Below are 11,451 nucleotides of genomic sequence, written 5' to 3' on the forward strand. Positions count from 1 at the left end.
ATGTAGGCTTGGTACAAATTACTTCCCCAGCACAGCTCTTGCCCCTCTTAGCCCACCTGGAAGGGAGGGGAAGTAGTAGTCCTGTAGAGGCTGCTTTTCTTTACTGTACCCCCAACATTGCACCCCATAATATGGGTAGCCAGCATGGGAGAGGGAGCACTTTGTACCTCCTTACTTCCATGCATGGGAGTTTTGGGCCACAGTATGTCCCAATGTTCTTAGATGTCTGCTTCACGTTTCTGTAAGTCTCTTCATATTAGTTGTATGAGGAGAGGAACTGCAGGAACATGGCTCTAACTATGTTGTTGTAATTGATGTATTAAGAAGTTGTCTTTGAAAATAGTTTTAATCAATGTAGTTATGCCACCAGTCGCCTAGTTTACAACTTCTGTGGGTGAGACAAGCTTAGGCAGGTGACTTGGAAAAGAGCTCTGTGTAAGCTCGAAAGCTTCTCTCTCACCAACCGAAGTTGGTCCAATAAAAGAAATTACCTCACCCACCTTGTCTGTTTAATATCCTGGGACCAAAATGGCTACAACAACACAAGTTAGCAACAAGATGTTGTCCTTAAAATTTCCCACCATTGCAACAATGGGGTATTTTTCTGCTTCTGGTAACAACAATGGTAGTGTAGATTGGCCACTGGTGTCTTTACCACCATGTCATCTAGATTTGCTCTGAGCAGATGACCAGGTGGCTTAAAAAAACAGAAGGCTGCCAACTCCTTCTCTACACTACAGTTTTCATGGTTGCTAACATCAGTAGAATCAATGCTGGGAAGTTTTAGAGGAAAATGGTTCAGTGTAGACACTGACAGGACATAACTTTGTATTAAATAATCTGAGACATTTAAAAATGTGACTACCTGACCTCCCGAATATATATTATAGGTGGCCCAGGCAGTGAGTGACTCTACTGAGGGTTGTCCTACACTTTCCCCTATCCAGTTTTCAGTTGCTTATAACTTTTCTGGACTTCAACCATTTAGGCAGAAATCTTCCATCCTGGGTGTCTGCCTTAGGCTAAATTAAATATATATTTTAATTTCAGCAAAAATTATTCAACCATTTTTTCAGAACAAGGTTAGGAGGAAATTTCATGTAAAAACTTCATTACATGAGCAAAACAACTGTTTCATTGAGAAAGCTCTAGTACCTCTGTGTTTTGGATCAAGGACTTTGAAATTTGGCTAAGGGTGGAGAAGTTGTCCTGGTGTCCCTGTGAAAATCTACCCAAATTTGACCAAGCTTGGAGCATCTGAAAATCTCTGTTCATACAATTCCTTACCTACCTTTTGATTGTTGTATTAATCCCCAGGCTGCCAAACAGCAACAGCAGTAACCAGCTTGCACTCCGCTTCCCATGACTGGCTGTGGAAACAGGCCATAAGAAGTTCAGCCTCAAGGGTTTGACAGACAGCATGCTCGTGGCTCCTGATTGGCTCTCTGCCCTATGTAAAGTGTCTAGACAACTGGGGTGGGCAATGTGGGCCACCACCCAGGCTGCTATGATCATGGGGAGTCTCAGTGCCCATAGGACCCATGTGTCTGTGTCTGCATTGAAGGCTTCTGTAGCAAAGTATGGACAGGGGCAGGGGGTGGGGCAATGCTTAATTTGCTCTGGGGCTTGCCAGGGCTGAGTCCCAGCACCTCTAGGCTTGGTGGTTTATAGCCGCAGTACCTCTGGGCTCCTGATGAGGAGCTGCCACTCAGCTCTGAAGGCAGCAGTGCAGAAGTAAGGGTGGCAATACCATAACATGCCACTCTTGCATCTGTGCTGCTGCTGGTTGCAGCGCTGCCTTCACAGCTGGGTGCTACCCAGCCAGCAGCTGCGACTCTACAGTCACCCAGCAAGTGCCTAATTTGTGACCGGGCTTCTTTCATGACAAATGAAGCATGTCAGGGAGGGGGGAAGGGTTCTATGGGCAATGAAGCCACCTCTGGGCAGGGTCTGGGTCTCCTGTGTGTGGGACACCTGTAGGGAGCGGAGTTGGGGTGGCTGTGGCTGGTGCGGGTGGCTCAAGTGTGCTCATTTCAGCCAATCCCTGGCTGAGCTGGGAATGGGGTCTGCTTAGCCCCTTCCCTGCCCTCCTCAGCCCAGAGCTCACAGACTGCAGAGGGAGCCATAGTAGACTGACATGCCATCTGCTCTCCCAGGGCCGCCGTTGCCCCAGCCCACAGCTTCCCAGAGCCCCCAGCCCTGACTCTCTATTTGAAAATATAGAAAACCCCAAAAATATTTAAATGGTATTCTAATCTTGTTCAACAGTGTGATTAAAACTGCAATTTTTTTTAATTGCTTGACAGCCCTAGTGTGTGTGTGTGTGTGTGTATATATTTTATATATATATACACACACAATGTCTGTCTGTATATTCACATTGAAAGAATTTTTAGGCTGCAAAGTTAAGCACTCAGATATCAGGAAATGCCAGAATTAGGGTTGTCTGTGCAACCTTAAATTGGTTCCTTTGTGCATCTGTATTATGATTAGGTCTGGCAGAAATCAATTTTTATTTTTTAAACCTTACTGTAATCTGTTTTTGAGTATTTTTTTCAATTTTATTGATTTAAATTTTCACAGCTGTAGAACACTGGGGGTGGGGGGCCAGACAATTATTTGGTGACAGTAGATGTTGAGATTTATAACCATTAAAACAGAAATTGTGAACATCACATGTCAAAAAATACAAAGTGAATATCCTTAAATCAAACTCTAAGAAGTTCTAAAGCAAAACTTTTCTTAGGAACATAAGAACAACCATACTGGGTCAGTCCAATCATCCATCCAGCCCAGTGTCCTGTCTTCTGACAGTGACCAATGCCAGATCCTTCAGAGGGAATGATCAGAACAGAACTTTGCCTATCTGCAAATTTCAGTTTTTATTGATGGAAATATTTTTTGTCAATTTATGGTGGTACAGTAAAATTGATATTTATTGACACTTACCCATAAAAACGTAATCCCTACAAGCCTAATTATGATACAGTCTTTAACTACATTATCACAACTCTCCCCCCCCCCCCCCCCCGCCCCTAACTGTCTTATTCAGTACTCAGTATGGATGGTATTCAGAAAATTTAAATTGCTGATAATGAAGCTATTTTCTGCAAGATCACAAACACAATAGATGTCAATCAGAGCTCAGCTGTGAATATATAAAATGCTAATTCTCTGAAAAATTGGATCCTAGATTTTTCAACTGGGGCACTCAAAATTAGCGTACTCTTTAGACATAAATATCTGAGCCTCATTTCCTCAGCTGTAAAATGGGGATAACAAACTACTTTATACAGGGATGTTGTGAAGATAAATTAATTTAACAGTTAAGCAGTCAGATATGATTACTGGAGGAAATCAGTAATTCTGAATTCAATGCAAGGTTTGAATAGCGTGCAGTAAGTGAGGCATAGGGTCACACCTTGAATAATGAGGGTAAAATAAAATATTGAATAGCTGCTCAGTGAGCAGCAACCATCCTGTGCACTGAATGAGGCTGGATTGGAGGGAGGAGGGAGAAATAGTGTGAGATCATATGTACAGGCAACCTTAATTCTGACACTTTCTAAGTTTTGAGTGCTTGACCTTAAAACCTGAATATTATTTTAATGTAGTCTTTATACATAATATATAGAATTTATAAGCATTTTAACAAAGGTACATTCTGTCCACACTAGTTCAGCCCACATTTTGAAGGGCCATTTTTTCCAGCCTCCACGTAACTTTTAGAGGTAAGGTAGATATGTAATTTTGGGAAGAGTTCTGTATTTAAAATTTTATTGGCTTCTGTCTTGTCCCTCTAAGTAACACTTTTGTTTCCTTAATATGCTCCAGGTATTACTGATTATAAATAGTTGAAATGTGTTGTGTGACCTCACAGTCTCTTTTTTGGTGGGTGAGCATAAGCAGGCAGAGTTCATGGAATGATGATGACAGAGGCAGGAGCTCAGTAACGGCAGAGCATGTATTTATTACTGGAAGAGGGTGCAGATAGGCAGTTCTCCAACTGCTGCTGGTGCTGCTGACTCCAAAAAACACTTTCATTTCACTTTACACAGGCAGGAACCACCCCTTTACCTGACCTGTCACTCAGGTTACTTCCTCAATCAAAGTCCTCCTTCCCCTTCCCTGCCCCTGAGAAGCCACACCCTTTAGGGGCTGTCTGTGGATGTGCCCCACGCACAGACCCAGCCCAGCACAGTATCTTGGTTAGTTACACACACAACTCTGTAAGCAGCTATCCTGTCAGGTAAATCAGAAGCTTTTAATTTACTTTATATGTACTTCAGTGTTAATTATTGAGCTTATGGAGTAGCTACGGTACTTTGATCATATGGGGCACAGTTCTTGTGCTCTGGAGTCTGTGACTGATGAGTGGAAGTCTGTTTTACTGACTAGACCAGGGATGGGCAAACTATGGTCCACAGGCTGGATCTGGCCCACCAGCCATTTTAATCCGGCCCTTGAGCTCCCGTTGGGGAGCGGGGTCTGAGGCTTGCCCCGTTCCAGTGCTCCAGCCAGAGAGCAGGGTCGGGGGCCGCTCTACACACCTCCCAGAAGCAGTGGCATGGCCCCACTCTGGCTTCTGTGCCTAGGGGCAGCCAGGGGGCTGCATGCTGCCTCTACCCCAAATGCCGCCACCACAGCTCCCATTGGCCAGGAACTGCAGCCAATGGGAACTGCAGGGGCAGTGTCTGTGGACAGGGCAGCTTGCAGAGCCGTCTGGCCATGCCTCCGCATAGAAGCTGGGAAAGGGACATGCTGCTGCTTCCGGGAGCCGCTTGAGGTAAGCACCATCTGGAGCCTACACCCCTGAGCCTCTCCCCGTGCCCCAGCCCTGACCCCCCTCCCGCTCTCCAACCCCCCCATCCCAGCCTGGAGCACCCTCCTACACCCCAACCCCTCATCCCAAACCCCACCCCAGAGCCTGCACCCCCAACTGGAGCCTGCAACCCTTCCTGCACCACAACCTCCTGCCCCACCCCTGATCCCCCTCCCACCCTCCAAACCCCTCGGTCCGAACCCGGAGCACCCTCCTCATCCCTAGCCCCACCCCAGAGCCCACACCCCCAGTCAAAGCTCTCACCCCCTGCGACCCCACTCCGCTGCCCCAGCCTGCACCCTGAACTCCTCATTTCTGGCCACATCCCAGAGCCCACACCCCCAACCAGAACCCTCACCCCCTTCCAAACCCCAACCCCAATTTTGTGAGCATTCACCGCTCGCCATACAATTTCTATTCTCAGATGTGGCCCTTGGGCCAAAAAGTTTGCCCACCCCTGGACTAGACCCAAGTCCAAAACATAGCATACAAATTAATTAAAACTTTCTCAGACTGGTGAAATTATTCCATTAACACTGCAACAAAGCTAAAAATAGCCATAGTGGACTTGGTGTAAAGTCAATGGAAAATATGGGATATCTAAAATAAAATGTCAATAAGATTTTGAGGCTATTTAAAATGCTGTTTTCACCCTTCCTGATTCTGAAGGCAAATAATGGCTGAAGGGCTATTAAAGGGCCTCATCCCGAGAGGTGCTGAGCACTTGTAATTCCTACTGAAGTCAATGGGAGAAGCATCTCTAGAATCAGGCCCATAATGGGCTACTTGCATTCTGGCTCAAGGATGTCCTACCATGGATGTGGGGGAGAGGAATGTTTTCTCTTAGCTTGAGTGCCTCTCTCTCTTCCACCATAGGGAACAATTTTGAGATTGATGGATTCAGCTCTCTGAAAGCCCTGTTTATAATTGATGGTACTGGATACACACTAAAAGAACAGGAGTACTTGTGGCACCTTAGAGACTAACAAATTTATTAGAGCATAAGCTTTCGAGGGCTACAGCCCACTTCTTCGGATGCATATAGAATATAGCCATGTGGGTTCTAGGACATTAAAGAGACAATGTGGGTGAGATCATATATTTTTTTGATCCAGTGAAAGATATTACCTCACTCGCCTTGTTTCCCTAATCTTTTATCAAAAGATTCTTCTAGACATGACTGTGAATCATTAACATGTCCTTTGAATAATGTCCACTTAACTCTCAGCAAAGAAAAACAAGTTTAAATTAGCCTCTGCTAGAGTTTGAAGTGTTCACAAAAACTTCAGAATCTTAGCCTCTCCTCCTTTCTTAGTCTCCTTTCCTCTTCCCTCCCTTCCCCTCAATCCACTTTATTAAAGTAGCACCTAAAGGCCCTAGTCACAAACCAGGACCCTGTTGTGCTAGGCACTGTACAACTGACTCCATATCTCACTGTCATATCTTACATGATCTTGAGAGGTCTAGCTTCATATTCAGTATTTAACAAATACTCTGGTGTTCATCACTAGTTTGGGGAAATGGAAAATATATATTCTAACTATACAACAATACAATTTACTCTTTACTGGAGCATAAATGTTTCATTAAGATTTATTTTGCCGTCAAATATTAGGGCAATTTCTATATCTTATTGTGTTTGTCATGGAAAATTACTTGTGGGAGGTTCAGTCTAGTGCTCCAGAAGCCTTTATGATCAAGAGATTGGAAAATGGAAGGACAGTCTTTTTGTTCTGCGTTTGTACAGTGCCTAGCACAACAGGGTCCTGGTTTGTGACTAGGGCCCTTAGGTGCTACTTTAATAAAGTGGATTGAGGGGAAGGGAGGGAAGAGGAAAGGAGACTAAGGGTATGTCTACACTACGAGAGTAGTTCGATTTTACTTAAATCGAATATGTGGAATCGATATTGCAAAGTCGAACGTGTGTGTCCACACTAAGGACAGTAATTCGACTTTGTGAGTCCACACTAACGGGGCAAGCGTCGACATTGGAAGCGGTGCACTGTGGGCAGCTATCCCACAGTTCCCGCAGTCCGCGCTGTCCATTGGAATTCTGGGTCGAGCCCCCAATACCTTCTGGGGAAAAAAATGTGTCGAGGGTGGTTTTGGGTAACTGTCGTCATCCAACCGTCACTCCCACCCTCCCTCCCTGAAAGCGCCGGCGGGAAATCAGTTCGCGCACTTTTCTGGTCAGTGACAGCGCGGACGCCACAGCACTGCGAGCATGGATCCCGCTGCGACCATCGCTGCAGTTGTGGCCGTTGTCAACGCCTCGCAGCTTATCATCCACCTTTCCCAGAGGCAGATGCAGATAAATCAGGCGAGGAGGCTACGGCACCGCGGTGAGGGCCTGAAGTCTGAGAGTAGCACAGACCTGTCAGAAAGCACGGGACCCAGCGCCGAGGACATCACGGTGGCAATGGGTCATGTGGATGTTGTGGAACGGCGATTCTGGGCCCGGGAAACAAGCACGGACTGGTGGGACCGCATAGTGCTGCACGTCTGGGATGAATCCCAGTGGCTGCGAAACTTTCGCATGCGGAAGGAGACTTTCCTTGAACTTTGTGAGTTGCTGTCCCCTGCCCTGAAGCGCAATGACACCCGGATGCGAGCAGCCCTGACTGTCCAGAAGCGAGTGGCCATAGCCCTCTGGAAGCTTGCAACGCCAGACAGCTACCGGTCAGTCGCGAACCACTTTGGCGTGGGCAAATCTACCGTGGGGGTTGTTGTCATGCAAGTGGCCAATGCAATCGTTGAGGTACTGCTCTCAAAGGTAGTGACCCTGGGAAACGCGCAGGCCATCATAGATGGCTTCGCCGCGATGGGATTCCCAAACTGCGGTGGGGCTATAGATGGAACTCACATCCCTATCCTGGGACCGGACCACCAGGCCAGCCAGTACATCAACCGAAAGGGCTACTTTTCAATGGTGCTGCAAGCCCTGGTGGACCATAGGGGACGTTTTACAAACATCAACGTCGGATGGCCGGGCAAGGTTCATGACGCTCGTGTTTTCAGGAACTCAGGTCTGTTTAGACGGCTGCAGGAAGGTATTTACTTCCCGGACCACAAAATAACTCTTGGGGATGTGGAGATGCCTACAGTCATCCTCGTGGACCCAGCCTACCCGCTAATGCCCTGGCTCATGAAGCCCTATACTGGCGCCCTGGACAATGAAAAAGAACTGTTCAACTACCGGCTGAGCAAGTGCAGAATGGTGGTGGAGTGTGCTTTTGGCCGTCTCAAGGGGAGATGGAGAAGCTTACTGACTCGCTGTGATCTCAGCGAAACCAATATCCCCATTGTTATTGCAGCTTGCTGTGTGCTCCACAATCTCTGTGAGCGCAAGGGGGAGACCTTTATGGCGGGGTGGGAGGTTGAGGCAAGTAGCCTGGCTTCTGATTACGCCCAGCCAGACAGCCGGGCGATTAGAAGAGCCCAGCGGGACGCGCTGTGCATCCGGGAGGCTTTGAAAGCTAGGTTCCTGAGTGAGCAGGGTAACCAGTGACTTTTCAGTTTGTGTACAGAGAAGCTGAACCTGCCCCGTTTCTTTACCCACTAAATGTTCAGTATCCTCTCCAGTTACATACCCCGTTACCCCCCTTCCAACACACGTTTAAAAATAAAATCACTTGAATTTTGTTAATGAACACCGTTTTCTTTATTACTGTTTTCGTGGGAAAGTGTTGAACCTGGGACGCAGACTGTGGTGGGGAGCGGGTGTAGTGTAGTGATGCAAATGACGCTTCCAAACTCCAGGAATGACAGGCTCCGCAGTGGTGGACTGGTGGTTTCAACGGACCCTGCCACCCCTCCTGTTCGGGACTCTGTGTGTGGGGGGGCTATGTGACTTTGTGGCAGGGGGAGGACAGTTACAGATCCCCTGCTGCGTGGCTCTGTGATCCAGGATAAGGACCGCTGCATAAGATCTCTAACTGCCCTCCCCCGCCACAAAGTCACAGAGCACCCCCCACCCCCCACAGAACACTAAAACCACCTCCCAGAATGACCAGGGTAACTAGTGACTGCAATGTGTGTGTGCCCTGCTGCTGAACCTGCCCCCGCCTCTGTACCCTGGTAAAGGTGACTGTTCTGTCCAATTACCAACCCCCTTCCCCCCCTTCAGACAGACTCTCCTCTAAAGAACATGATGGAAACAGTAATTAACAGAAACGTATTTTTTATTAGCAACTACACATGAAACTGGGGGGTGAAACTTGGACGGGGGCTTGGGTGAGGCGGGAAGGAAAGGACTTGTCAAATTTTGGGGAATGAGAGCCTTCTAGTAGTAGAGCAGTCTGCAGGGGTGGAGTGAGAGTTTTCACGGACTCTGCCGCCCCTCCTTCTTTGGACTTTGGGTGAGGGGGGTATGGGACTTGGTGGCGGGGGAGGGCGGTTACAGATAGACTGCAGCGGGGCTCTGTCCTCCTGCCTCCGGTCCTGCAGAACATCCACAAGGCGCCGGAGCGTGTCCGTTTGCTCTCTCATTAGTCCAAGCAGCGTTTGAGTCGCCTGCTGGTCTTCCTGCCGCCACCTCTCCTCCCGTTCCATGTGTGAACGGTGCATTTGGGACAAGTTCTCCCTCCACTGGGTCTGCTGGGCTGCCTGGGCTCGGGAGCAGCCCATAAGTTCCGAGAACATGTCCTCCCGTGTCCTCTTCTTCCTACGCCTAATCTGCGCTAGCCTCTGGGAGTGTGATGCCAGGCTGGGTTGGGAGACAGTCGCAGCTGTGGGAATGGGAAAAAGGGAGTGAATTCCTCAGAAAGATAAATTTAGTTGTGAACAAAGAACATAGTCTTTCTCTGTAAAGAAGACCATGCACAGCACCTATCACATGCGCACTCAGGACAAGGTTGAATTTTCGGCCTTCGCATTCAGTGCCTGGGGTCATGCAGTGCAGATCAGAGAAGCGGGGCAGGACACCGGAATTTGTGTAGCAGGCCGACATGGTAAGCCGTAGACTTGTGGCTGCTTAAAACTTTAATAGTTGCACTGGCCTCCTTTCACATTGAAAGCAATGCCAGTCCCTGCTGCCAGCAATCCGGCAAGCATGAGCTCTGCCCCTGTCCCACCCCCTCGCGGCTGTCCCAGGGAAAGAACCCTGTATGCTGCCCCTCTCCCGCCTCCACCGCGTGGCTGTAAACCGCCGGTTACAGTTCTGTAAAGGAACGGGCAAGCAGTCCCAATACTAACATTCCCCTACCTAATTCAAAGCAGGTCACCATGAGCAACATCACCCTGATGAGGATCTCAGACACGGAAAAACAAAGAATGCTTCGGGAAAGCATGCAAAGACCAGGGCCGTATGCCACCATGCTCTGCAGGGCAATGATCCCGGAGTACTTGCTTGTCTCCTGGCGCGGAAATGTCTGCTATTACGGAAGACCCAATAAGGCCACTCTCCCCAGGAACCTGATGCAAAGGCTTTCCAATTACCTCCAGGAGAGCTTCGTGGAGATGTCCATTGAGGATTTCAGCTCTATCCCCGGACATATAGACCGCATTTTACTGTAGCTGCACTGGCAGGGACTAAACAGTAGAGCGGCTTGGGCAGAACAATCATGCAAAACCGGACATTGTTAGATTTTTTTTCAATAGTTGCACTGCCCAGGACTGAAACGTTAAGCGCCTAGGGCACACTAATCATGAGAAACCCATTGTTGTTATTGTTAATATTCCTGTTCTGTTAAAAATAAATGTTTAGATGTTTAAAACACTTACTGGATGATCCTTCCCCTGATTCTGTGTCCGGGTTAACGGCTGGGGACGGTTGGTAGGGGATCTCTGTAAGGGTGATGAAGAGATCCTGGCTGTCGGGGAAATCATCGTTGTAAGCGCTGTCGACTGCCTCGTCCTCCTCATCTCCTTCCTCATCTTCCCCGTCCGCTAACATGTCCAAGGAACCGGCCGTTGACAATATCCCATCCTCAGAGTCCACGGTCAGTGGTGGGGTAGTGGTGGCGGCCGCACCTAGGATGGAATGCAGTGCCTCGTAGAAACGGGATGTCTGTGGCTGGGATCCGGAGCGTCCGTTTGCCACTTTGGTCTTCTGGTAGCCTTGTCTCAGCTCCTTGATTTTCACGCGGCACTGCGTTGCATCCCGGCTGTATCCTCTCTCTGCCATGGCTTTAGAGATCTTCTCGTAGATCTTTGCATTCCGTCTTTTGGAGTGCAGCTCGGAAAGCACGGACTCATCGCCCCACACAGCGATGAGATCCAAGACTTCCCGATCAGTCCATGCTGGGGCCCTCTTTCTATTCTGAGATTGCACGGCCATCTCTGCTGGAGAGCTCTGCATCGTTGCCAGTGCTGCTGAGCTCGCCACGATGTCCAAACAGGAAATGAGATTCAAACTGCCCAGACAGGAAAAGGAATTCAAATTTTCCCGGGGCTTTTCCTGTGTGGCTGGTCAGAGCATCCGAGCTCGGACTGCTGTCCAGAGCGTCAACAGAGTGGTGCACTGAGGGATAGCTCCCAGAGCTATTAGCGTCGATTTCCATCCACACCTAGCCTAATTCGACATGGCCATGTCGAATTTAGCGCTACTTCCCTCTTTGGGGAGGAGTACAGAAGTCGAATTTAAGAGACCTCTATGTCGAACTAAATAGCTTCGTGGTGTGGACGGGTGC

This window comes from Emys orbicularis, chromosome 11, assembly GCF_028017835.1.
Source record: "Emys orbicularis isolate rEmyOrb1 chromosome 11, rEmyOrb1.hap1, whole genome shotgun sequence".
NCBI classification, from domain to species: Eukaryota; Metazoa; Chordata; order Testudines; family Emydidae; genus Emys; species Emys orbicularis.